The 22,366-nt window shown below is 36.7% G+C and overlaps 1 pseudogene; it reads right to left on the bottom strand.

Annotated features, from left to right (window-relative positions):
* Window positions 1-5,057: 5,057 nt before the first annotated feature.
* On the bottom strand, window positions 5,058-7,871 carry LOC122198652 (annotated as a pseudogene).
* Window positions 7,872-22,366: the final 14,495 nt, after the last annotated feature.

Genomic DNA, 22,366 nt, shown 5'->3' with positions numbered 1-22,366 from the left:
TCTTGTCTAGCCCTGAAGTGCACACACACACACACACACACACACACACACACACACTCACACAGTCTGTCTATATGTATAGCTATACACACACACGTGCGTGCACTTCAAAGTCCTTGCTTCCCTCTCTCAATGATCTGCTGCCTTGATCTTACTAGAAGTTTCCTTTTTCCTCTGCTTTCTTGATTAGGAAATAAAACCTAGTTTTCTTCAAGCCTACAACCCCTTTGCTCTTCTTGACTTACCAGTTTTCTAAGAAAAGTAATCTGGTTCCTAATTCACATCTATTGTAGTACGTATCAGTATCTTTCAGAGTCCTTCATATGCCTAGATTATGTCTGAATATGAACTGTCTTCAGCTAATAAGATAGTCTGCCTTTAAACAAACTAACAAATACAGTGATGTACAGTAGACACAATTAAATTTTTAGCACATCAAATTTTAATCAAATGTTTGAAAATTTGACAAAATTGGAAACAAAGCAATAATGGGTCTCAGAATTAATGTGTCCAATATTGAAATCACATGGTTTCCATTGTAAGGAACAAGAAACGTTGTTGAACAGAAAACTAGCAGTTCTCCCGGGCATGAGCCCTGTGTGCATGTATATCCTTTAGATTCCCCAGGCCAATGCAAAGCCACGTCCAAAGCTTATTTGTGGACTAGGATTTGTAGATTAAAAGAAAGGTCATTTATCCAAATGTCTCTGGAATTCTTGCTAAAACAAAACAAAACAAAATAAAACACCTCAGAACCCACCTCGCATTACTGATAAAATAATTTCACCGTAATAAAAATTATAACATTTCCATTTCCCTTATATGTTTGAAATGATTATGAGCTTGAATGAATTAAAAATGTCTTATTTATTTGCCTTCTCAAATACCACCACATAAATGATTTAGACTTTGTATTATATAGCATGGAATCTGTGCTACTTTTCTTGCAATTCCTTAGTTATATCTATCTTCCTCAGCTAGATTCTCAGTGTTGTACATGCCTTTCCATGGTAGGTCTGGGGATCCCAAAACAGTAGTCTATGAATATAAATACACTATTAGATCTTCTAATATGTAGTTGTAATCTTAAGAAATAAATGTTAAGTTTAACAAATATTTTTTGATAAATTAACTGCAAAGCAAGTTTATAATTTACAAGTGGATGCATACTGTTCATTTTTTTTAAAACTACAAATATAACATTTTTTTGTGTAATTCATGATATAAAAATTTTTGGAAAATACTGCTCTGAAACATGAACCACCTTGAGAATATTTTTGTTGCATGTGTCTTTGAGTCTTGAAAGTGTGGTCAAGTGTATGATATAGCAGGCCTATAATATTCTACACAATGGATGAAATTCATTGTGATGTTACGCTTCAGAAATATAAAGTTGGTTATTTATTCTCAAATCAGATTATGTACTTTATCATTTTAATTTGATCACTTTTATCATAAAATAGAGAATATTAAATGAAATTTATTTTTTTAAGTTTATTTATTTTTGAGAGAGAGAGAGATAGCGAGAGAGGGAGCATGGGGGAAAGGCTAAGAGAAGGAAAGAGCAAGCATCCCAAGCAGGCTCTACACTGTTAGCGCAGAGCCTGATTAAGGACTTGAATTTAAGAACTATGAGATTATGACCTGAGCCAAAGTCAAGAGTCAGACGCTAAACTGAGCCACACAGGAGGCCCAAATGAAATTTAAAATAATAAAATCATACAAACAAATCAAATCCTTTGATTTTTCTGTTTTTGCCACAGTCTTAGTATAGTACTTGAAACACAATTGTAATCAAATCATACATATATAATTTTGTGTTCTGCTTAATCTTCCTTTTCTACACCACAGCAGGTCTCTTTTGTTGCTGTTATTTCTCTATAGTTTACATCAACATAATATAATGCCACACACCCCACCCCCCTGCCCCGTGGATTCTTCTGCCCACACCACTTACTGTCAAATACATCTAATTTTCTAAACTGTAAACGGCTTTGAATGAGTGTTGTCCATTTGCATCACATAATTAGACCCTGCAGCTGCAATGCAAACTGTTCAACGCACAGCTTTAATGTTGAAAGTTGATCAAACCTCAGTATTTTGACTTGGAATATAATTTTGCAACCATGTGCCTGGTTCTTGCATTCATAAAAAACGCTGTCCATACTTATCAATGTATATCGAAGGGGTCACAAATCCAAATGTCCTCAGGATCTGGGCAATAAAGTAAGTTAGTGAAATACTTAGGCTGAAAAAGGGCCACTCTCCACACCCTGTTAATAATCAGTAAATTCAAAAATATATGGCTTTGCGCGAACCGTGACTCCGAACGTAGGACCTAACTAAATGGCACATCTGCTCTTCAGCTTCAGTTAATTTTTCACATATGGTCACGCTGCTCGACTGCCGCCAGGTTTCTTTAAATGTTTTCTCTTTTTTTTTTTAATGTTTATTTATTTTTGAGAGAGAGAGAGAAACAGCGCAAGTGGGGGAGGGGCAGAGACAGAGAGGGAGACCTAGAATCCGAATAAGGCTCCAGGCTCTAAGCTGTCAGCACAGAGCCCAACGCGGGACTCAAACTCATGAACCATAAGATCGTGACCTGAGCTGAAGTCCAATCCTTAACCAACTGAGCCACTCGGGCGCCCCACCCGCTGCAGTCAGATTTCTGATTTTTTTTTTTTTTTAATGCAGTGCAAAACCTTAAATTCTACATGAATTCTCCAAATTGTTAAATGTTGGCAAAGATGTGTTAAAGGCCCTACATCATAGACCAAATAAAATATGTCCAGTTTGGGAGCAAAATAGTTTATTGTAATGCTGTGTATGTGCCTTAATAACACACTGGTTTTAATACTCAACTTAATAAAACTGCAAAATCTATTACAAGTATCCTGGTCATTTTTCCTTATTTTACATTTAGATGTAGAAGTCCAAAATCATTAGCTGATTTACTCAAGGTGACAGGACTAGATAGCTGTCATTAGTACTGAAAACACTTGACTCTTATCCTCGCTCTGATTTGACTAAACGGTTAAACCATTTCAAATGATAAAAAAAAAAAAAAAAGTTTCTGTAGTCTATTAGTAACCATAATATCATAAAGTGAAATTTAGATTCCATATAACTTAATTCCTAATCACATGGAACTTCAAATTAATATTTTAGAAAAATAATAGGGCGAAACGACACAAAGATTAGATTTCATGAAACAGCTTTTTGATTGCATCAATAGTTTGCTATAGAGATGACAATTCCCTTTAACATCCACATATATAACTTTTATCTATTAATGCAATTTAAACCAGTATTTAGAATCATGAATGGAAGAAAGTCTAAAAAAGCAAAAGTTTGATTACAAACCCTGTCGCTGACAAAAGACAAATCATGTACCTTGGTTAATCTAAAATTTCTTCACCTACAGAAAAGTTCTAAAATCCCAATTCATAATCTTTTTAGCAAAATAGAAAATTCATAGGCTCTTAAAATAAATAATCCAAAGACATCATGAGCTCCTAATAAGTCTAGAGACTCCAAAATGGCATCAAGATTCAACCCTGCTTCTTTATCGCTGTGTGTCTTTTCTTTGTGGGTTCTGTGAGCAGGCGATCTCGTGCTCACATGGTGACTACGTGGCTGTCATTTGCTTCCACAACTTCCATGGCCCTACAAAGAGCTTTGTCACATAAAACGCAAGAATAATTTTTTTTTATTTCAAAATTTCTAATAAAAGTCTTAGAATAGTTTTGTTCGTGGCTTTAGTGTATCCCCAACCTTCTAGCAATCTGCATGGGAATGCGAGCTCACCAATTAGTCACAGCTGGATGGCATGGCCATTAATAGAATATGATGTGGTCAGCAACACCTAAACCAGTGGACTGAGCATTTGGAAGGAGTTGTTCACAAGCAAAGCACAGCAATTTTCTAAGAGGAAACGGGTGCAAGGTAGGGAAATCAACGTACGATCTCTCTGGAATTGCATGATTTTGGAAAAATATTATATAAGTACTGCTATATGACAGTATGAAGAAAACAGTTGTTCCTCTTTAAATCATAGGTAATTCTGAATGTGAGATTACCAGACATGATTATCAACACCAAGAACAGATGTACATGTGTTCATCTATATAAAAGTAACATAAAAAATAGTATGAGGGAATATATTCAGCATTTGCTTAATAGCAACTCAAGTAAAATATTTTTGTCATTTCTTGTAAACTAAAATTTATGTTTACATGAATCTTGGTGGACAGAAAGGTATGTAAGACAAGGAACAATTTTTTAGAAACAAGTAGATGTCGATAAACAAAGGAAAGCTGTTACTTTACAACATTTCCATTGCATAAAAAATGACACATCCAATAAATATCTACATGACATGTTTCGTTTGTATTGTATCTACTTATTTTGAGTTCCATTTTAGTTTAGATATTACAATAGATATGCAAATTTGACTAGGCATTTTGTTATGTAAGCGCTTAGATAAAATTTAGAATTTAAAAAAAAAATGCAAGGTTTGTTTTTTTTTTTTGAGAAAGAGAGAGCGAGGGAGACCCAGTAGTGAGAAGCATGGGACACAGAGGGGGAGAGAGAGAGAGAGAGAGAGAGAGAGAGAGAGAGAATCCCAAACAGGTTCCGCACCTTCAGCATGGCCCAGATGTGGGGCTCAAGCTCACTAAATATGAGGTCATGACCTGAGCCGAAATCAAGAGTCAGACCCTTAACCGACTCCACCATCCGGGTGGCCCTCAAGGTCTTTCTTATCTAACACATTTGTGCCATGTCTCTAGATGTAGTGATCTTCATTTAAATATTTTACTCCTAGCTTGCTTTATTTGTTTGTTTACTTATTTATTCAGTTGTGTAAAGGGTATTTCATCAAGAGAGAAAACAAAAGCAAAAATGAATGAATACATAAATAAATAAATCGCAAGGGCTTAATTCGTCCAAAGAGGTCATAGCTCTCCCCAAGTAAAACATTAAGGACAGCACAGATATCTGTGCATTCGTAAGTGAATTCGAAACGGGTACCCATGCTCACTCACTGTGCAGAAACTTCAGTGCATAGCGCTGGCATAAGCAGGGGTCCCGGTGACAGGCTGGGGCTCACTCTGGGCCCACAGCCTGTGCAAGACGGTGCAGAAGGAGGGCCACTGAGCCGGTCCCTAGGTCAGCACTGGGTGGTGAGTGTGGCCAGCTCTGGGTGTGAGGGCTGAGGAAGCCAGTGCTGCTTCCGGTAGAAACACTCTTTCTCAGACGGGCCACAGTTCATTGGAGGGGCCTCCGCATGGAAGCAGAGCTCCAGGCAGGTGGCACCAAAGCCCTGTTTGTCAGCTGCGGTGGTTGGACTGTTGGCACCGCCAGACAGGCACTCGGGGGCTATCCAGGGGGTCCGCTCCACCCACCCAAGTATCTGAGGGTGCTGGCCACTGCTTCCTTCCAGGCTATGGGCAGGTGGCCCCACTCCACCCCAGCCACATGTCCGGAGACCAATACTCCCTATACCCTGGATGTTCTCATAGCTGCCTCTGCAGATGCCATGCACAAAGGCCAGGTGCACATGGGAGACCTGGCGCATGAGGCTGGCTGTCTTGTAGAAGGCCAAGGCGATGTCGTGGGGGCTACCTTGACTCCACTTGAAGCTCCAGCCCACGGCCCCCACTGGGTATGGGGGCATCCCCACCATCTGCCGTGCCCTCCTTGGGGCTTCTGCCCACCCCCCCACTCGTAAGATGCCCTCATAAGCACTGTTCCTCGTGCCTTGGCCCAACTGGGACAGACGGGTGATGTCATCCTGGCAGACCCGTTGGAAGTTGAGTTGGCTGAGGCTGAGTGGCTTAGTGTGGGCCAGAGACCCCGGAACAATGAGGAGGCTGGAGATTTCTCCTGGCCGTGGCCGGCAGCAGCAGTGTAGGGAGAAACAGTCGTCGCCGGCCGGCAACAAGCAGCCCCGCAGAGCGGCTGGCACCTCCTGCAAGCTGGGGAAGGACCCGTCCCAGCCCCAGCTCGATGGGGAGCATACGCAGGTGCCAGTGTTGCGCGTCGGCTGCCTGGTCACCCTGGGCCACCGTGGGATGAGGCAGTCGAGGCGGATGGTGCTCCAGTGGATGAAGCAGAGGCCATCCTTGGGCCGCAGCTTGGCCAGCACGAATGGCTCCACCAAGGGTCCACGGATAGTGTCCTGGACGCTCATCTCCAGCCATGGAGCAGCCACCTCACAGTACAGGTGGTGGCTGGAGTCGGCTGTCGGGGGAAAGAGCCGTGTACCGGTGACAGCGAGGACAGGGCCCCGGCCCAGGAAGCTCCAGGCCCTTGTCCGGACAGTGGATGCTGCTGTGGCTTTCTTTCAGCACCGTGCGGGTGACATCCTGGAAGTCACAGAAAGAGGTCTCTGGCACTTCCTGAGGCCTTTCCACTGGCTCGTCACCCACCTCCTGGACCTTCCCCCATGGGCCAGCATGGGGATTCCTGTTGCTGCCATTGCCACTGGGACCCTCTGCCTGTACTGGCTGCCAGTGGATGCCACCAGTGCCTGTCTCTGGAGCCTCACGAGTGGGGGAGTCTGGTGGCCAACTCAGGTCCAGGTTCTGTCCTGGATGCGGAAGGGCTCTCCTCTGCTACCGGGGCTACAAGCTCCGGGTGGCACGCAGGCACAAGCTCCGGGCCAAAGCAGGGTGCCACCCGCTGCGGTGTGGCCAGGGACCTGACCGTGATGACCTGACCTGCTGGGAAGCACTGCCTGGCTGGAGGACGCACGCAAACCTGCGGGAAACGCTGCACAGGCACGGCGGTGTCGACACGTGGTGCGGCTGGATATGCAGCCAGAGGGGCGTGGGATGCAGTCCTTGAAAGCAAACTTCTTGGCCACCTTCTCCAGGGGGAACACCGGCTCAGACGGTGAGGCGGCATCGGTGCAGAAAGGCCACGCCCAAACTTTGGTTCTTAAAATGATGGATCTCGTCTGGGCTGGACAGCTCGTACAGTGACGCATTCACGGGAGGGAGGTCATTCACAAACTCCCGGTTTCCCTGCCCAAAGAGTCACTCAGAGGAGGCTGGGCTCAGGAGCCGCACCCCTGCTCTGCCGGTTCTGAGCAAGACTTGGCTTCTGTAGGCCCACAGCCGCACACAGCGGGCTCCGAAGGGTTCAAGCCGGTTCCAGAAATAAAACCTCAGGGGAAGTACACTGCCAGGTCTCCGGAAAACTCTAAGATGGGTTTTGGGGGCAGCCAGATCTGGGTCTGGGCATCTGACAGAGCAGAGACTGAACAAACTTGGAGTGACGCCAACGTTGTGCATGATGTGGATTTAGACCGCGTCTACGGTCAGTGTGGCCTCGTCGAAGTTGGCCTTGGGGTTCCGCTGTCAGGGCCAGCCCAGTGCAGAAGGACCTTCAGGCCTCCCCTGATGGCAGTGGGTGAGCTCCACTGAGAGGGAAAAATCTGTTGTAAGATGGTCCATAGGACTGATAGGGGAATCCCAGTCCTTGCCCCAAGACTCTCCTTCTGGGTTTTTCTTCCCACCTCTCTTGTGAGGGTGCCAATTTACTACTAATGCGAAGTAAAATCATAATAATAAATAACAAATAAATAAATAATAAATAACAAAATAATAATAAATAAATAAATAACTAAATAAATAATAAATAAAAATAATAATAAATAATAAATTGTCCCCTCTGCTTATGCTCAGGACTCAGACCTCTGGAGACCGATCTCCTCTGAGCCCAACGAGGTAAAATAAACCTCCTGCCTTCCAAGATCGCCGAGTGCCACTTGGTTCTTCCACTGGGAGATCCAGACCAGGTTCCATAACACCAACCCCATCAGGCCTGCTGTCCCTGGTGGTGGCACCCCAAGGGCACAGAGGCATGTGCTTGATAGCTGGCTTGGTTTCCCCAAATCACCAGGCAGGCAGGTGTGGTCACACAGACCAGGGGGTGAATCTTGGCTCTTCCTGGACCTCAGTGGGCCTCAGTTTCCCCACTGGAAAATGGAGATACAGAGATCATTGCCATGAAAAGACGGTTATGACATCTCTAAGCAGTTCTGCACGTTACGCGTTCAGCACAGCCCGGGGACCCCGGCTCCTGAGACTCCGCCCCCAGCCGCAGGCAGCCACCGCCCTGCTGACTTGCTTTTAATAACTTGATGGTGAATAGGGAGAAAACGACAATCAGCATTTGCAAATAATGATCAAAATTTAAAACATGTTAATGTAATATTATTATTAGTTTGTAAAGTGTTAAAATTTATATAATGCTCTCAGCTAAATAATATATCAGTATTTTAAAGAGAATAAATGATAGTTTGAGAATTAGGTTTTTTTGTGCGAAGAACACATTTAATTAGCCTCAGTTGCATTTATTAACCATTGCATTCTCTCTTTCTGTATATGATACATAGTTCAGATAATACATGTATTGGGGGGTCCATACTCCCACCTGTGTAAATCACATTATTACCACTTCATAAAAAATATCAAGATCTATATATATAGCATGTGATTTTATAATTATCACAAATAATCTCAGTGGAAATGTAAAATTATGAAATACGAAGTTATCTATGAAATTTATGACTTCTTGAATAAATTGTTGTGATTAATCATGATTGTTTCCTTAACTCCTCAGCTGTCGTTATTCTAATACATTACATGGGAATTAAAATAAAATTTGTAGCTACAATACATTCATTATCAATCTCTGTACTTTTTTCTAGTTTCATAGTTTCTTAAACTAATGGTTAGAATTTAATATATTCCATGAGATACTCTTCTAAGTCCCTTAATGTTTTTCTGTCTCTATTTTATAAATTTTTATTGAAAAAATGCTATATAATTCTGGTTTTATAAAATGTTTCCTGTCGTCGTAAAATGAGACCCATGCCAGATAAGCACACGCCTGATTTTTATATTCTCAGCACCTTCCTCTTTTACGCCCTTGAATTTTTAGGCAATGATAAATTATGTAGAACTCAGATGATGTCCATCACATTCAGTTAGTAATAATCTATCACAGAGTTCAGGTAACAAGAAACATGCAGAAATAATTCTGATTATGAATGTCAATTTATAAGGCTTTACTTTGTAAACATGGAAAGATAATTTAATTTCTACCTCTCCCAATGTTATCTGAAAGTTAGAGCCTAATCAGTTTATTATTCTGGTAATGATATATAGAGACACAGAAATTACATATTTGGTATCTAATGTATGTAACTAATATATCTAAGATTTTATATTATGTATCCTTATATCTATCTGTGTATGTGCATGTCTACTAGGTGGATTTGCAAAATAAAAGTATCGTATCATGTCCCAAATCTGTCGGAAGAAATGATTTGTTAGGCTACCAATCAGTGAATTAAACTGTAAAGGAATATCATAGAACAGATTGGAAGAAACGTTGGGTTTTGCTTTTCATATATACAGCCATTGTTGAAAGTCTTAATATTTAATATTAGTTTTAAATTGATATTTTTAATGGTGTTATAAATTTAATTTGAGTAGTAGTCTATTAAGGACTGATTGGGCCCACCCCCCCATTCATATGTTGGCGACCTAACCCCAGTTAGCTACTTAGGTCTTCAAGTAGGGCACTGGGGACACCTGGGTGACTCAGTGGGTTAAGTTTCCCACTTTGCTCATATCATGATCTCACTGCTCATGAGTTCAAGCCCTGCATCAGGCTCTGTGCTTACAGCTCAGAGCCTGGAACCTGCTTGGGATTCTGTCTCCCTCTCTCTCTGCCTCTCCCCTGCTCTCTCTCTCTCTCTCTCAAAAATAAATAAACGTTAAAAAAAATTAAAGGTGGGGCCCTGATCTGATGGATTAGTCTCTATAGAAAATGGCATACCAAAAACTGGCTCTTCCCACACCCCCACTGTCCTGTCCACACAGGTGTTGAGGAAAGGCCATGTAAGGCTAGAACTAGAACAATAAATGAGGAAACTTGCCTCCACCAAGAACTAACCTGACTGGACTCGTTGCCTCCAGAACTGTGAAAAAAAGGATTTTCTGTTGTTTAAGCCACCCAGTCTGTGGTATTTTGTTATGGCAGCCTGGGCAGACTAATATATTGTGTTAATGTCATTACTTTTGTTAGTATAATATTAAAGCAAGTGAAAAAGTTAGAGTTTATTATATATTATCCAGTCAAGATGTAATGACAGCCTGTGCTCATATAGTTGCAATGAAAAGCAAGGAAAGTGGCAGGTAGATTAAGAACATAGATATCTACACAATTGGATACTGGATCTGAAAGGGAAGGCAAAAAAGGTAGGAAGTGAGGGTTGCTGTCAGAAGGCTTGTGGCACGGAACAGTAGATGACCCATCCCATCCCCCAAAACAACACAAAACAAAACAAAACAGAAAAAGAAAGGAGAGGAGGATTATAAGAAAATATCGCATGCTGGGTTTTGTAAGTGTTCAAAACTTCTGGATTCGTCTTTCTGGATCCTAGTTAAGGCTAACCCTTTCCCCATGCACAGGATCCATTCTTTGTTACTTGTTCAAAAATATTATTTCAGAGACTTGCTATTTCAGCCACAGTAGAATAAGTGGCACCAGATGAGCCCTCTTCCTCCTCCATAAACCACTATAAACAAGATAAAATGTGAGAAATTACTATTTTCAGACAGAAGGGGGGAAAAAAAGGAAGTAAGCCTATGTTCCCTGCGGGAGGAAAACAAAATGAAGTAGACTCCTGAATCATCCAGGTTTTCTGCTTAGAGGCACTTTTGGGGAGCAGAACACAGTAAGAAGGCATTAAGAAGCCAGAGAATGGAAATAAAGGGAAATTTGTGTCCGAGTACCAAATAAAAGGTAGTTGAGAGAGAAAGATTTCCAGGAATCTGAAAAAGAGTCCCATTCAGCCTTTACCACAACACAAAACTGTGTGTACACATTTAAGGCTTTACAAAACTACGCCAGGGAACATTATTGGGTAACTTTCAACTGTACAACCAGTGGAACTCGTATAAGGCTAAGAAATACTTGAATTCAAAAAAAAAAAAAAAAGAAAGAAAGAAATATTTGAGTTCTATGTAGTCAGAATTAAGAGACACTTAGGAAACCATAGGTTTTCAGTAGAGACCCCTGAAATAACATGGGTTAGAAGTATACTATTCTAGTCTTGAAGTACAGGCAATATGCCCGTCCTAACAGTCTAAATATGAGCATCAAAAATATGTGATGTCTGCAAATATATTAAATGAATAATGTGATAAAACTCAATATTCTATTAAAGAAGACTACAAAATCTAGACATAAAAATGTAATATCCATTAACTTCAGCAGATAATCAGAATAACCAAAGTTTTAAAAATGAAGGAAAATTTGATTTATGACCAGGAGATAGACCAGGCAATAGGAAAGGTCCAGAAAGGACGAATATGGTGCAATTAGCATAAAAAAAGCTATCACATTAAAATGTGATCAGGTTTTAATTTTTTTTAAATATAAAAAAATAAAAATAGAGTAATTCAATTGGGAAATGGAAACTAGGAATAAGTGAAATTCCCAGTGAATAATTTAATTTCCTGAATAATTTATAAGTTTACTGAAATTTCTTGAGAGCAGATACAGGCCCTGAAGAAAACTTCAAACACAGTGGGTTAAACAAACACTAAAAAACTAAAAATATTAATATCAATAAACTTGAAGTCAGAGAAAGAGTTAATCTTTCAAACTGATGTACAGAAAGAAAAACTGTTGAAAGTGGAAATAAAAAAAAAAAACTTTTATGAACTGTGGGACAAAAATATGGCTATTATGCTTTTTTTTAATTTTTTTTAATGTTTATTTATTTTTGAGACAGAGAGAGACAGAGCATGAGCAGGGAAGGGGCAGAGAAAGAGGGAGACACAGAATGTGAAACAGGCTCCAGGCTCTGAGCTGTCAGCACAGAGCCCGACGCAGGGCTCGAACTCACAAACTGTGAGATCATGACCTGAGCCGAAGCCGGATGCTTAACCGACGGAGCCACCCAGGCGCCCCGGCTATTATGCTTTTTTAATGAAATCTCAGATAAAGAAAGGAAGGAGTATTAGGAGTTTAAAGTAGTATTATCGTTGGGAAATTTGTTTGACAGTTTCTTATAAAATTAAAAAAGTGCTTACCCTATGATTTACCATTTCTATTGATTAACCCAAGACAAATGAAAACAGAGAACCCAATAGGTTTTTAAGTAGTGTTCATAGCAGCTTTATTAATAGCCCCAAGCCAGAAATCACCCAAGTTTTCAACAACTGGAGACAAATACTATTCATGGTATATCCACTAAATGTAATATCATCCTTACCTGGTCTAAAATAACAGTCTCCTGATTATATTCCCTGATTCCACTCTTTGCTTATAGAATACTTTCCTTTTACCAGCCATAGTAAATTTTCCAAACATAAATAAAATATTTCCCGATGAAAGCTTTCCAGTTGATTTTTGCTTCTCATACACTAAAAATACTTTTGAAAATCTATAGTAATAATATTGTGGTTATAATTCATCTCACACTGGACTCACCACCTAAATGTGTCTCCTACTCAGAACTTATTATTATTGATAGGCATTGAAACGGAACCTAAGACATTCACATACATTTTCTATATATATACAAAAACAATAGTGAATAATCCAGGTTATTAACATTTTATGTTCACAAGCTGTTGTTTACTTACCTTAACGAATCATTCGTTGAATCCATTTTGGAAATTTTATATGTAAATTCGAAAGATAGTTCAGAGTTTGGTTAATTATTTTAATAGAACATAACTCCGCTAGTTTTCCATAGCTGCTATAACAAATTATCCAAATTTGGTAGATTTAAACAACTGAAATTTCTGTTCATAGTTATTGAGTTCAGACGTCTAAAATTAATTTCCCTTGGCCAAAATTAAGGTCTAGGCACTCCCTCTAGTCTAGAGACTCTAGAAGAGAACTTGTTCCTTTCATCTTCTCAATTCTGGTTGCTTCCTGATTTCTTTGCCTGTGCCATATCATTCTAATCTTTAAGGCTGGCATCTTCAAATAGCCAGCCTGCAGATAGCCTCCTCCTCTGTGTCTTTCAGATCTGCAACTGCCTGCCTTTTATGAGGAGACATGTCAATGCATTTAAGGGCAGCCCCCCATCTCCAGATCTTTAGCTTAATCGTATCTGCAAATTTTTTTTTTTTTTTACAAATAAGATAATATTCACAGCTGCCAGAGAATACCTGTCTAGGAATACCTCGGGGGGAACGTTTTTCAGCATACCACAATAGCTAAGAGCTATTATCAAATATCTGAGTGTTGACATATGTAAATACCTTTAGTCTGTATATTAAAACATCTAGTTTTTTTATTACCCACAATGAACTCAAACATCATCCTACAAGTAATTCAAATGATTTGCCAGAAGTATTTCTAATTACTGCCAAAAATGATAAATGCGTTTATTTTATTGAAGCCTAGCACATATCTTTGATTCTGCTGAGTGGTCCGTTAGTACTTTTTCTATCTTTGTGATACACTGTATTTAGTTATTTAGGACTATGTTGTGGCAGGAAACAAATGAACACCAACAACAAAACACAATAAGAATGTAGAAGGTCATGGGCCAAATAAAACAATTACCGTGAAGACGTGTTACATATAAAGTGATGTGCAGATGCTATTTAGTATAACATTTATCCCTCGCTAGTCGCATTGAACTTGTGACTCAATCTATCTAAATGCAAATCTTTGCAATACATTGCTACATAACAAAGTCCTGTAAAATGTAGTGGCTTATTAACATTTTATTTCCTCACAATTCTGTGGGTCAGCAGTTTGGCCTGGGCACAGCTGGGTGGTTCTTCAAATGGTTTCCTGAAGTCACTCATGAGACTGCAATTTCAGAAGACTCAACTTGAACTAGGTGGTCATGACAGTCTTTCTTATCAAACTGGTGATTTTGCTACTGGTCCCATGTTTTCAGGGGGCCAACCCAAGCATCTTCGTATGGTGACCAATTCAAAAGGCAACAAGAAAAAACGGTATGTCCCAATGTTTAAGTACTCTTCAAGTCCCAGATTACATTACATTTTAAACTTCCAAATGGTGACATTATGTCACATGAGACATGTGAGTCACACCCAGTCAATGTCCAGGGTGTGGATCTAAGGATGCATATGTCAGTGGGTGTCATTACTGTTACAATTCCCCAGATTCATCCATTATAGACATTTCATGCAGAGTCAGTAAAAGTGCTTTTTATCACATACCAGGGATCCAGGAAATCCTTTCCTACTATTGTGGAAAAATTTTTCATCTCTTCAACACACCCAGCATACTGGTACCTGCAATTCTATAACTAAAAGTTGATTACTTTGTCTTAGGCTGAACAGGTGCTTCTACCTACCTTTTTAAAAAATGTTTTATTTATTTATGAGAGAGAGAGAGAGCCAGGGAGGGACAGACGGGGAGGTGGGGGGGGGGGGTGGGGACAGAGGATCCAAAGCGTGTTCGACTTTGACACCAGTAAATCCAATGCAGAGCTGCAACTCATGGACCATGAGATCATGACTTGAGTGGAAGTCAAATGCTCAGCCAAGGAGCCACCCAGGCACCCTTCTATCAACTTTTTAAAATTCAAAATTTCATTGAACAAAAAATATACTTTTATCAAAAATATTACCACTATAAAATTTCTTGGGCAATTTCTCAAAACACAAGGAAAGGGAAAGTGCCGGGATGCTGGGAAGAACTGAGGGGCTATCAGATATCAAACTCTCTTCATAGGGTAGTCTCATAACTTCCTGTTCAGATATTCTTGTCAAAATCCACTGCTTTGTTAAAAAAAAAAAAAAAATCCACTGCTTTGTTTGCTATTTGTCCAATATGTTAAAGTTTGGATCTAAGGACGAAGGCAGTTATCAGACGGTTGTTTTATTTGTGTTTCTAAAATCTGCTTTCTTTTTCATTAATGGATATAATATGAGTTGATATTATGTTTACTATATTCCGAATGGAAGGGTTACCAAAATATATATGTAATAAGCAAAAAATGGAAAGAAAGAAAAAAGTTCATGGCTGAAAAAATTAACTGAAATTGGAACCCATTAATTATACAATGATATGATTCATAAACAATGATTGTATTGCATGATGCTTAAAATTTACCTTTTATGTATTCTAAGCAGATGTCCTATGCATAGAGGAAAATGTGCAATTGATCAAGTTATCATGAAAATAAAGTACAGATAATCTCCCTTTCTGAAGTCTCCAAACTTAGAGGAGTGCCAGTTTTATATAGTTATTTGATGCATACATATATATATATATGTGTGTGTGTGTGTGTGTATGTGAATATATATATGTGTGTGTGTGTGTATGTGTGCATACATATATACATACATATACATATATTTAAATTCCCAGAAATCAGGGAATGTGAATGTTCTCACAACTTTATTTCTCCAATGTTTAGTGTAGTGTGTAGCCAGAGTATATCATCAACAAATATTTCTTGTATGGATAAATGAATTTTGAATAATAACAAAAATAAAGATGCCAACTAATTGGATGAAATGTTGAATCGTATAAAAATAAAATGGTTAAATTAAAAGATTATTACACTGCTGTAGATTGTTTTGAAAATGAACTTGACATCTGGTTAGATAAGTGAGCCCATCATTTTATACAACTATGAAAACTGAATTTTCTGGTGCAGACTGTAACAATTTACTATGAATCCAAGAACAAAATTATTTTTAAGTGCTCTAGTGACATTTATTAAGTAATCATAATGGCCAGACCCTGACAGCTCAGAAAAGAAAGAGGGTTACATTAAAGCATGTCTTAATGGCTCATTTTTCACTATGTGAAAAGAATTTAAAGAATGAACAATTGTATATATATTAATTATGATGGGGGGCTGAATACCTCTAAAAATTAAAGACATTTTTTCAAAAGTTGTTATAACCTATCTGTCCTTGTCTATATAAATTATATAAAAAACAAAATGTAAGTATAAAGTTTGTCTTGTAGCTTTTTTACTAAGTGGTGCAAATTAGGTCCACAATTAATAATATTTTTGAAAGAATGAATGAATGACAATGAAGGCACTCAAGAGACTCTAAAGGTGTATTATCATTGCTTAGAGTGGCTTGAAATTCTTGACAACTTGATAATAGGCAAAAGAAAACAAAAGATAAGTAAGTCTCTTTGTATAAGAAAAAGAATTATAAAATGTATGTTGACCTGAAAATTGTACTCTTTGGAACTTCATTCCTCAAATTCCAGAACACTTGTAGGTCTCGAAGATTATGCATTTAAACAAGGCACTGTAGTATTAGCATTCCTGAAAATTGTTTAAATAGTGCCTATAAGATATGAGATAAGGGAAGTAGAATGAGTGAAAATATGTGGAACGAAGAGAATTAATAGTCACTCTAAAAAAGTTGGAAGCTTGAATTTCTGCAGAGATATGTAGGAGGAGAAGTGCTGTGTGGCAGTGATTGGAAATGAACTTTGCAGATATTTTTAAAACAACTTCCATACGGAGTGGAAAATGAAATAGGCTGGAGATAAGTAAAGGATTATCAAGCTTAGGTATGTCAAGGGGAGACAGAGAAATGATATGGAAAGAGCTTAACCATCGAAGTCAGTCTAACAAATGTCCATATCAGAGTTCTGAAAATTATTAGCTTTGAGACCATGGGAAATTATATAACTTCCCAGTGCCTCAGTTTTCACATGTGAAAAAAAAAAAAAGGTTCAAATGTTATAACTAAAAATTTGATGAAAATGAATTTTCCTTTTGAAAGAACTACTAGGTGTGACATGATATCTGTTGGGGGGAAAGGTCTACTTTCTAATGTACTGATTTTCTCGAAGATTAGAATTCTTTTGACAGAATGGTCTACTTCAGTAGTCAAGCATCTTTAATATTGAAAAAAAACAGACATGAGAGCATATATATTTCTTTATATTTATGTAGAAATTGTTCGTTGCAAGGTACGAAATTGGGAAGGTTTTTAACCATTGTTTTTGTTGCTGTTATTACTTGGTTTTACTTTTCTCCTCAGAACTGTCACTTACAAGCAACGTGACTACAGGTATGTTTAATCAGGTTGAGAAATTGTATTTGCATTATAAAATGAGAGGCAATAATTTCATAGGGATTGTGTGGATAAAATGAAAGATATGAAGACAAAAAGCTGTGACTGAAACACATTATGTTACCACTAAATGTTTATTCAGATCTTCTTTTAGTGTATATACATATGGAAATAAGAATTAGACTAATGTCTAAATAGTTTTCTTAATTGAAGAACTACATGATGTTTCTACAGGTTTCCCTAGCTTTGTAAATTGCTCATATTACTTGATTTGTATTTGTAATATTTGTAAGAGAGCAAATGATCTGAGCCAAAATGTAACATCCTTTTAAGAACAGTAGATTTAAGTATATCTGCAATATGCTTTCTGAATGTGACTTTATCTTATCAAGCTACTTTACAGATGCCATAATGAACCAAAATTTTAAGGTAACGATTTCACATTTCTCTCCATTTCTCTGTCTACTGCTGGAACATTCATATGCTGGAAACCTAAAATATTTTGATCATTTTATTTTGCATATGACCTTTTCACTGTTTCAAGAATTTAAGGGATGTTATAATAAACTCTTATTATAAACTATAATGAGGAAAGGCTGGACTTTTCCTCCGCTCATTCTTAGTGTCCATCAGTTTAATGACTTGTTTAAAAAAAAAAAGACTATCTTCACATTACCTTCCTAAATGGTAACTTGATATGCTATATTGTTGTAGTTGAATAAATATGCATATAGCAGTTATAAATGTTGGATTTAGAAATGATAGATATACCATTAGCAATATTTTGAGTGATGTGTATGTATGCAAGGGTGCACACACACACACACACACACAAGCAATCACATTTAAAAATTCATGTGGAGAAATATGAGAATTAAATGTTTCAAATGTTTTTTTTTTCTTAAGGTCTCATCCATTAAATTTTATTCTAGTTTATTTCAGTGAAGTGCAAATTTGGTTCCTTATATTAACTATATATTTTTATATGGAGAAAATGATAGCAACAATATATGCAAGTATATAACAGCATGGGATATTTTTTTTCATGCAACAAATTAAAAACATTCAAAAAAATAGATGGGAAAACACAGAAAGGCATGGAGCAGGTGATCTAAAAAAAAGCTATGAAACTGAACAAATACTGATGAAGGTCTCAGACTTGATATAGTCTCATTAAACATTGAGATTAAAAGATTATAGAACATTCCCCATCTTCCACACCTCCCACCACATATAAGGGCTCCAGGATAACGTTCTAAACATACTAAAGGTTAGCCATTATCAGAGAGGATTAAACACACACACACACACACAATTATTTTTGTTATATACAAGGAAACTACTTTAAACCAAGATGATAAGAGGGAAATGGTAAAGGGATAGGGATAGATATACCATGCTAATACTAATCAAAAGAATGCTGGAGTAACTATCTCAATATTGGACATAGTATACTTCTAAACAAAGAAGATTAGCAGAGACATAGAAGGGATTTACCCAGCATTGAAAAAAGAGTTAACTCTCTGAGAAAATCTATAATACTAAATATGGACATGAGGCAAAAACTAATGGAAATTAAAGGAAAAATAGAAAAAAAATCTACTCTTTTTATCAGAGATTTCAGCATTTCATTTTTCATTAATGTTAGATAAAGCAGGAAGAAAATCAGTAGAGATATAAATGACTTCAGCATTACTATTAATCAACACTCTCTAATTGACATTTATAGAATATTCCATCCAGATATAGTAAAATACACATTACTCTAAGGTCGCATGGAACAGTCACCAGTATAGACGTCATTCTGGGCTGTAATACACACTTCATTCATGTTTTTTAAATCTGTATTACACACATTAATCATTTTTTTAAATCATGAAAATGTTCTCAGTTGAACATCAATGTAATTGAAATATATGTCATAGAAATATAAATGTAAATATCCTCAGCTGTTTGGAAGTTAAGCAACACTTCTAAGTAATACATGTATTGAAGAAGTTTTAGGAAAAATTAAATATATATTTTGGACTAAAGGAAAACAAAAATGCCACTTATCAAAATTTAAGAGACGTAGTGAAAATAGTGTGTAGAGAGCAATATATTAAATGTATATATTAGAAAGGGAAATGATCCAAAATAAAAAAAAAAAAAAAACTAAAGCCTTCTCTTAGAGAACTATGGAAAAACATTCTTTAGGTTTAAAATAAGTGAAAGAAAAGAATCAATGAAATAGGTGATGAGGATTAAGAGTACACTTATTGTGCTGAGCACTGAGTAATGTATAGAAATGTTGAATCACTACCTTATACACATGAAACTCTGTAAGTTAATTATACTGAATCAAAATTTTAAAAATAGAACACAAATCAATGAAATTTAAAAGTAAAAATAGAGAATAAAAACACCCCACAAAAAAACAAGCCTAGTTCTTTGAAAAGATCAATAAAATTGACAAAATTCTAACCAGACTAATCAGGGGGAAAAAAGTGAGAAGCTACAAATGGAAAATATCAGAAAGGAGAGGAGGGGGTTCATCACTACAGATACATAGATATCAAAATGATAAAATGGATACAATAGCCTCCCCTCCCATGGGAGATATGTTCTAAGACCCCCAAGGGATGCCTAAAATGGCAGATGGTACCAAACTCTATAAAAACTGTTTTTTTTCCGTATATGCATACCTATAATAAAATTTAATTTATAAATGAAGCACAGTACGAGATTAACAAAAACAATATCAAAATAAAAACATTTTTAACAATATGCTGTAATAGAAATTGTGGGAATATGGTCTTTCCCTCTCTCTCAGAATTGTACTCTACCCAAACTACCCAAACTCACACAAGGGAAAAAAACCGGGATAACACTGTATCTATTAAGTTAATTAAATTAATCATTAAGAAGCTTACAACAACAACAAGAGAATTCTATCAAAGAACTAAGGAAAAAATAATACCAATTGTACACAATCTTTTCTCAGAATATACATGAAGAAGTAATAATACCTAATTTATTTTATGAGTCCAACATTACCCCCAATATCAAATCCAGAAACGACGTAAAGTAAGGGAAAAAAAAGACTATTATAATTTATGTATAATTAAATTTTATATGCTAATATTTATTTAAGATTTTGTATTTTTCTTATATTTTAATGACAATTTTGGTTTTGATATTAGGATGATGTGTATTTACCACAAACATGTATGATGTATTTAAGTTTCCAGGCTGTTTCAACATTCAAAAATTAATCATTATAACCCACCATATCAATAGGCTAACAAATAAATGTAATTTGATAAAGAAAATTTAATGTAGAAAAAAATCGACAAAACCGAAAAGCCATTCATGATTTTTAAAATTTCGGCAAATATGAAGGGATACAAAAATACTGATTTGAAGGGACACATGCACCCCAATGTTTATAGAAGCATTATCAACAATAACCCAATTATGGAAAGAGCCCAAATGCACATTGACTGGTGAATGGATGAAGTAGTGTTGTGTGTGTGTGTGTGTGTGTGTGTATATGAATTCATATATTCGTATATATGAATAGGGATATTACTCAACCATCAAAAAGAGTGAAATCTTGCCGTTTGCAACAACGTGGATGGAGCTACAGTGTATTATGCTAAGCAAAATAGGTAAGTCAAAGAAAGACAAATACCATATGATTTCACTCATATATGAAATAAAGACACAAAACAAATGAACACAAGGGAAGTTTGAAAACGAGAGGGAAGCAAACCATAATATACTCTTAACTACAGAGAACAAACAGAGGTTTGCTGGAGGGAAGGTGGGTGGGGGTGGGCTAAATGTGTGATGGGCATTAAAGGAGCGCACTTGTTGGGATGAGCAACGGTGTCATATGTAAGTGATGAATCACTAAATTCTACTCCTGAAACCAATATTACTCTATATATTAACTAGAATTTAAATAAGAACTTGAAACAAATAAAATAAAAAAATAAATTAATTAAATAAAATAATAAAATAAATAAAATAAAATGAAATGAAATCTCAACAAACATGAATGAAAAGAAATATTCCCAACTTGATAAAAAAAAAATCTTTAAAAAATACTTATCTGGCATTACACAATGGTTACACACCCCTAAGTTCGGAAACATGGGAAGAATGTCTGTTGTCACCATTGTTGTTCAACATCACAGTGACATGCTTAGCAGATAAAATAATAAAAATAAATAAAAAATATATTGATTGGAAAGGAAGAAATAAAAATTCCTTTATTGGAATATGACATGTCTATGTATAAAATCCATATCGCTACGAAAAAACTCCTGAAGTAATAAGCAAATATCGCAAGATTACAGAATACACATTCAATTTAAACAAAATTCAATTGCTTTCCTATATATCTGCAACAATGAGACTTTTAAATTTTAAAAAGTACTAGTTATAAAACACAGAAAATAAATATTTAGATATAAACTAATAAATTATGTACAAGAAATGTATGCAGAAAACTGCAAAAACATTATGAAAAACTCAAAGAACATCTAAATTAAAAGAGAGAAAGTCTGTGTCATGGATTGGAAGACTGAATATTGTTAAGATGTTAATTCTTCCAATTTGATCTATGGATTCTATGCAATTTCTATCAAAATCTCAGAAAGCTAGATGTAGATACAAACAAACTGGCTCTAAAGTTCATAGAAGGAGGAAAAAACTTAGAATAGTAAACACTGAAGAACAGAGTTGGAATACTCACACCCCCAAGATTTCAAGACTTACATTAAGTAATAGTCATCAAATAAGCTTAATTTTGCAACAGTATACACAGAGATCAGTGAAACTGAAAAGAGAATCCATAATCATACCCACACAAATACAATTATCTAATTTATGACAAAGGGTGAACACAGTTCATTGGAATAGATAGACTTTTTAACAAGGTGTGCTGGAACAACTGAAAGTCTATATTCTAAATATAGCATATATATATATATATATATATATATATATATATATATATTTAACACACACAATCTAGCTTTTATGGAAATTTATTCAAAACTGACTATAGACCTAAAATTAAAATGCAGAATAATTAAACTTTTTAAAGGAAACATAACAGGAAATCTAAGCGATCTTGGGTTTGGTGATGACATTGGAATATGATGACAAAAGCATCACCCATGAAAGAAAAAAATAATGAATTAGACTTTATTAAAATTAAATGTGCTCTGTAAAAGACGCTTTAGGAGAATTAAAAAGCCAGCCACAGACTAGGAGAAATATTTGTATATTTCATAAAGGAT

The sequence above is a fragment of the Panthera leo genome, chromosome A1 (genome assembly GCF_018350215.1).
Source record: "Panthera leo isolate Ple1 chromosome A1, P.leo_Ple1_pat1.1, whole genome shotgun sequence".
Classification (NCBI taxonomy): Eukaryota; Metazoa; Chordata; class Mammalia; order Carnivora; family Felidae; genus Panthera; species Panthera leo.
Note: the sequence above shows the minus strand (reverse complement) of the source record. Positions and strands in the feature narration are given on the sequence as shown.